Raw genomic sequence first — 6,020 nt, 5'->3', positions numbered from 1 at the left:
TTTAAGGAAACGTTCCTTATGCGCAGCCCAGCTTTGTCCAGTTCCAGGCTCCCTGGGACTCATGCATGGAAGCAACCAACTTCTCAAGGCCCCTGGCATCCCTCTGAGGTCTGTTATGGTCTGCCCTTTGCACTTGCCCCATCACTAGGAGGGGCACTCACTGCTTCTTGAGGGCAGGAACAATCGCGGTTGCCCTCCTGCCACTCCCAACCCATTGCAAGTGCTCTCCATGTTTTGAAGCTCTGGCCAAAGAGCTGTCCACCCTAAGCCCCCTCCCCCTCCAGATCAGACGTACAAGGCAGTGCCTGGTGCATCCTTCCCTTCCAGGGGCTGCTCACACACACACTTCATTCTGGGCTGTTGAGCTCCTGGAAGCACCAGTTGGCCCATGACTGGAGTTAAGTGCTGGTCAGCCTCAGCCCCCCGCCGCCCCCGCAGAGCCTCCCAAGCGTGCCTGTTGCAAGGACCAGCGGATCAACTCTGATGCCTGAAACTGGCATCTTCCATGAATAACTGGCCTGTGGATATGCCCAATGGAGGGACGGACAGACGGACAGATAGACAGAGGGAGGGAGGGAAAACTTGCAGGAGGCCCCAGCAAGCATTGGGGGAAATGTGGCTCAGCCGACATTTCCTACCACACTCACTTTTTACCCTCTTCTTTTGGCACCTTTAATTTCACATTTGGGCACACTTTCCCATCCAGTTCTGGACAACAAAACTTGGTGATGGATGTGTTTCCACTGTCTAAAACTGCACAAGGGAAAAAAATGAAAAGAGAAACAAGGGATTGCTGCTTCCCAACCTGATCCTCCTCACTGAAAGGGGCTTGTTAAAATAAAGGTGGAAATGGATACATAAGCAACGCCCCCCCCCCCCGACTGAAATTTCCTCCCTCGCTTGATCTCCAGTGAGGTCCTGACAAGCCAAGAGCAACGAGAGTTTTGCAGCCCATCAACGATTCCCCTTCCATTAAGGAAAACTCTCCCATTGCAGTGCCAGAGTTTAACTGGCAATGAACTTGGCTTGTTCTTGAAGGCCAGAGTCCGGCATTTAGGCAGACGTTTGCAGCCTAGCTCAGAAAGACCCTCTGGATAGCTGCACCTCCTTCGAAAGCTTCACCCGGTTCAGGGCCTTCAGTGGGACCAGGAGAAAGGCTGAACGGCCTTGGGGACTTGCAAGTGGAAAGCAGCGGCCTCTGAGGAATAGCAGCGCCTCCACCACTGCAGAGACGTCCCTGGGAGACACAGGGGGGATTTTCAGCCCAGGCATTGGGGCAGATGCTGTGGGGAAAAGGATGGAAAATTGATCCAAGCACCAGCTCCCTCTTTCCCAGAGTTTAAACCTGTACAGCTGCATCCTTTGGAGTAAGCCATTAATCTACCAAAGTGTCTATTTCGTGGACGTTTCTATGCAGAGACTTAAGCAGCGACTCGGATTAGATGCAAGTTGGAATCAGTGAGTTCAGCTCCAGAACTTCTTTGCCTCAATGGATCTGAGATGGCCAAAGAGTGACAGTTCCATGAAGTTTCCTTCTAAGTTGCTGCTTTGGAGATGTGTTTTGTTTGGTATGTCAACTCAAACACTCAAATGCTCTGCGTTAAGCTCCCAGGGGAATGGCAGGATAGAAGCAGGACAATCAGCAATAAACAAACCCACAACCTAATTGGAAGCTATTAAGTAATAATGTCATTGTCAGCTTTGAATGGAACCTGGCAGAAGCCATATTTTATTCCTCAGTTGCCACACAGAGTGGGGAGGGGGAAGGACGATGAAATGCATTGCTAGACAAAACACAGAATTTTCTCATGGGAACCAAGGTCATGTCTACAGGTGGTGGATAGAGATGGGGAGAACTGCCTGGAGAGCCCAGCAGTTAACCCAATTGGCAAACATGACCTGTGACTTTTGGGGAGGGAGTTATTTCCTACTTTAATTATACTGAAACCGGGAAACATTCTGAGTTAGTTTTTCATTTGATCATGCCAATAAAGAAGTTCTTAGAGGAAGACCTCGGCCTCAGAGTTCTGATTTGCTTAGGTTCATTAGACGGAATCATGGCAGTCATCTTGTATCTTTCAAGCTTGTTGCCAGCTCCATGAAATGGTGGGAGAAGTAATGGGTATTTGGAAGGGGAAGTGTGAAGGTGAAAGTGGAATCTCATAGAGCCGATAGAGGGGCCTGGACTCAGAGACGCCAGGTTGTTTAACATCTTCAAGGCCAACCATCCTGCCACTGGCATGCACCTGGACCGGAGTCGTTCCCAAAATATCTTCCTGACCAATGATTGGTTGCTTGGCTACTAGGGGGTGAGGTTTGGGGTTAGTTTCAATTTGTTTTTTGAGTGCATTTTGCTTCAGACCTAGCCTGACTTTTGTTGCAATCAGTCAAGCCATGGAGCTGCCCCACCACCAGTCCAAGCGACAATTGCACCTGCTCTGCCTGGACCAGTGCCAGCCCCATTGGTGCCACCAGCAGCAGCTCCTGCTGCGCAAGCCCCTCCACTGCAGGGGCTGCCCCTCAGAGCCTCAGGAGTGAAGTACGGGAGAGACCCCAAGCAACTGAGGTTCCTTCTGGCACAAGGCTGGAACTACATGCAAGAGTGTGGGTTGAATTGGGGTGGGAGGCAGCCCACATAAGATGCGTGACTGTGGCTCTCGAGGGTGCAGCAGGCGAATGTATGCTCTCCCTCCATAATAATGCCCCCCCCCCTGCGGACCTACAGCCACTTTATGGCAGCCTTTCACCAAGATTTCAAGGACTGCCTGGCAGAGCCCAAGGCGCAGTCCCAGGTGAAGACCCTCCCCATGGTCAGTGGCTGCGTACACTCGAGTCCTGAGGTTGGACACATGGCCTGAAGACATCCTGGTTGATTGCTTCAAAGATGGCCTCTACTATGATGTCGACCACACCTGCATCTCGCCTGGGGTCCCACTCACTCCACAACATTGGTAGGTGCTGGCAGATGAAAGAGAGATCAGCCTAGCCTGGCACTGACACTTGGCGGCTACAGGTGGTGCAAATCCTCCCCTCCTGGGCATAAGAAACCCCTGAAGTCAGTGAAGGGTGAATCTGGGCTCAGACTGCGACCCACAATGTGCTTCAAGGGTGGGAAGCACGGGCACCAAGCTGTGGAATGCCGATCTGCCAAGCCCAGCCTCAAAGCAGTGGTGACCCAGGAGAGCAGAGAAGGCAGCTCCAAGAACCTGTGAGACAACACGGCAAGGGGTGGAGGTCTTTGAGTTCACCCCTCCTGATTATGAGGGCTGGAAGTCGACACATCACCCCCTAACCATTCCGGTGGAACTAGTGGCACCCTCATCCCAGGGGAGGATGTTGGCTCTCCAGGATGTAGGTTGCACCAGGTGTGCAGTTAGCCCTGAATGGTAGAAAGGTTGAGATTGAGATTCAAGCAGCTGAAGGTGCCAACAGCTTTAGAGAGACCTCCTGCTTGGACTGTCTTGGCCCCTGAAATAGAACCCTGACGTGAACTGGGAGGGGAACTGGAAATCCGGCATAAGGTAGGCAAAGAAGGGGGAGAAAGAAGGAAATCTGCTTTGAAACAGAGAGGATGTAAATGCCCAGAGTGAAATGCAGGCATTTTCTCCCTCAAACTGCAGCTCACACCAAAGAGCCTGTCCTTTGCAAGCCACTTTGCAAGGAAAGAGTCACAGACTGAAGGGGTGGAAGTGTTGCCCATCCTCGTCTTCAGAGAAACCATCTTTAGCTTCCCACTATGGATTTCAGGATAAATAAAGCTGCCACAGATGCCTGAGGGATTATTGTGCCGAATGCGCCGGTCTCTGTGGCAGAAGTCCTCACTTTGGAAAAGCAGCTGCCTCTGAAAAGGGAAGAAGACCACGCTGGCCTTCTCCAGAGCCAACAGGAGGCCAGCAGCATCCGCTCAGCAGCCAGGGCTCCCTTTGGGCCCTTCAGGCAACAGAGCTTCCTTTGTGGCTTCAGCAGATGGAGGCCGAGCTTCCGTCTGGCTAAGAAGCTGTTCCCCACCATTTTGAATGGGGAGTGAAGCTCCCTGAGGTTTATCACCTCTTTGCACTCACAGCCGTCTTTCTTATCAGGAGACGCAGCCGGGCAGTCAGTGGGGAGGCATCCTCTGTGCACCACTTATTCCTCGTTTAGGAGCTTAGTGGGCCCCTTCCCAACCCAGGGCAGGAGTCACCCTGCAGGGCCCCCGGCTGGGAGAAGGGGCTCCTCTGGAGTACTTTGCCAAGCCCTTCTTCTTCCTTACCTGGTCACCAAACTCCTTTCGTCCGCTGTTTAATGGTTCAAGGCCTTCGTTTCACATGTTTCTTAGTTTTTAAGTGCGGCTTTTGTGGATTGGTGCTGCTGCATCTGTTATCCTTTGGGGGTATGAAATGTGTGTCTGGAAAATGCTTTCTTCCTCTGTCACCCAATGTCACTTCCATTTCCTGCCAGACCAGAAAACTATCACTATTTTAACTTGGAAAAGCAAGGGAGGGGTTGGGTGTCACCCTTTGGTGAGACAGTCAGAGGCTGGCTAGGAGGGAGGGAGGGAGGGAGGGGCCCCACCACCACTTCTTCTAGCAGCATCCTAGCCTGATGCTTCATCCTGGAGTTTTTCCTGAGGTCAGCCCTTCCACCTCTGGTATTTTCCCACACTGGGGCTGCCTGTGGATCCCAAGTTCATTAGCCCAAAGCCAGCCTTGATCTGTGCACTCGTCTTCTTCAGGATGTAGAAGGACTTCTCCTTTCCAGTTGGGAAAGCAGCTCTGCAGCGAACCAAGAAAGGAAGCTGGAAGAGAAAACACTGGGAAGGGAAATGGCACAGGATGAGCCTTCTCTTCTCAGCAGCCTCTGTGGCTCTGCTCCTTTTTTGCGCCAGATGGCGGCTTCTTTGACAGGCTGGCTTCAAGACTTCTAGCTCAGAAGCATGAAGGGTGGTCCGAGGGATCATAATGAGGGGGGGGGGACTGCAGTCCTTGCCTTTGGTCTTTCAACTCCCTCCTCCCCTGCATCCATGCATGTTATCTTGCCAGAGCTGGGCAGCTGGAAAGGAGTGGGGGGGGGGGCTGCTTCTGAATAACTTGACTTTTTGTCTGGTGAAGGCCAGGCTCTTCCAGGACTTGGTTTAAGGTGCCAAGGAGCAGCACAAGGCTATTTTTAACTGGGGAGTTCTGCTTGCATGGAATGTAGTGCCATTGTAGCCTGGGCATCTCTTCCATGGGAAATATTGCCATATGAGGAACTGTTGCCTTTGGCTTCTTGGAATCCCTGCCAAGCTGTGGCTTTGAAGAGGCCCAAACGGGATTCCTCGCCCTCTCCTTGCCCCAGGCACTGTCCAGAAGAGTCCACGAGTGTCTCCAAAGAGATCGGATTTCAACCACCATCATCCCTAGTTAGCATGGCTGGTGATTACGGGAATGTAGTGCAAAGCATCTGCAGACAGATGTATTTATCTACTTGGGGACAGATGCTCAGGAAAGGAACCAGCGTCCCAGGTTTCAACCTCATGCCGGATAAGAGAAAAGAGGATTTTCCATTTGCGCCACTCCAAGCTACAGTTGAGGGGAAGGCTGCACAATGTACGGCCCACAAGGTGGGCCTCGCAAGCCCCCGTGCCCAATTTGGAAACCCAATCAATCCGCTGCTGCATTGAACGGCCTCCAGGCTTCCCTGGCCCTCGACTCCCTCACGGCTCCCTTGCCCCTATCCACCTGCCTGGCACTCCTTGGCAGCTGGCCATGGTTTCTAATGTAACAGTATGGCCTTTCCTCTCTGAGCAGTGAAGTCCTGGTCTATGGGGACATTTTCAATTAAAATGGCATGATTGACAGGTTACCTTTTCATAGTTTAAAGTCTATTTTATGCTTCTGCAGAAACTATAATATTTTGTTAGGAGAAAAATCAAAGAGAAAGCAGAAAAGACTCAGGTGAAGGATCCTAACAGACGGCAGGTTTAGCAAACGCAGCAGCCAGAGAAAGCCTGGAGAGATGGGGCTGTACACTCAGAGGTCCAGAGATATAATCCCCCCTCCCAT

Source organism: Thamnophis elegans, chromosome 13, assembly GCF_009769535.1.
Source record: "Thamnophis elegans isolate rThaEle1 chromosome 13, rThaEle1.pri, whole genome shotgun sequence".
Classification (NCBI taxonomy): Eukaryota; Metazoa; Chordata; class Lepidosauria; order Squamata; family Colubridae; genus Thamnophis; species Thamnophis elegans.
The sequence above is the reverse complement of the archived record's forward strand: the minus strand, read 5'-3'. Positions refer to the sequence as shown.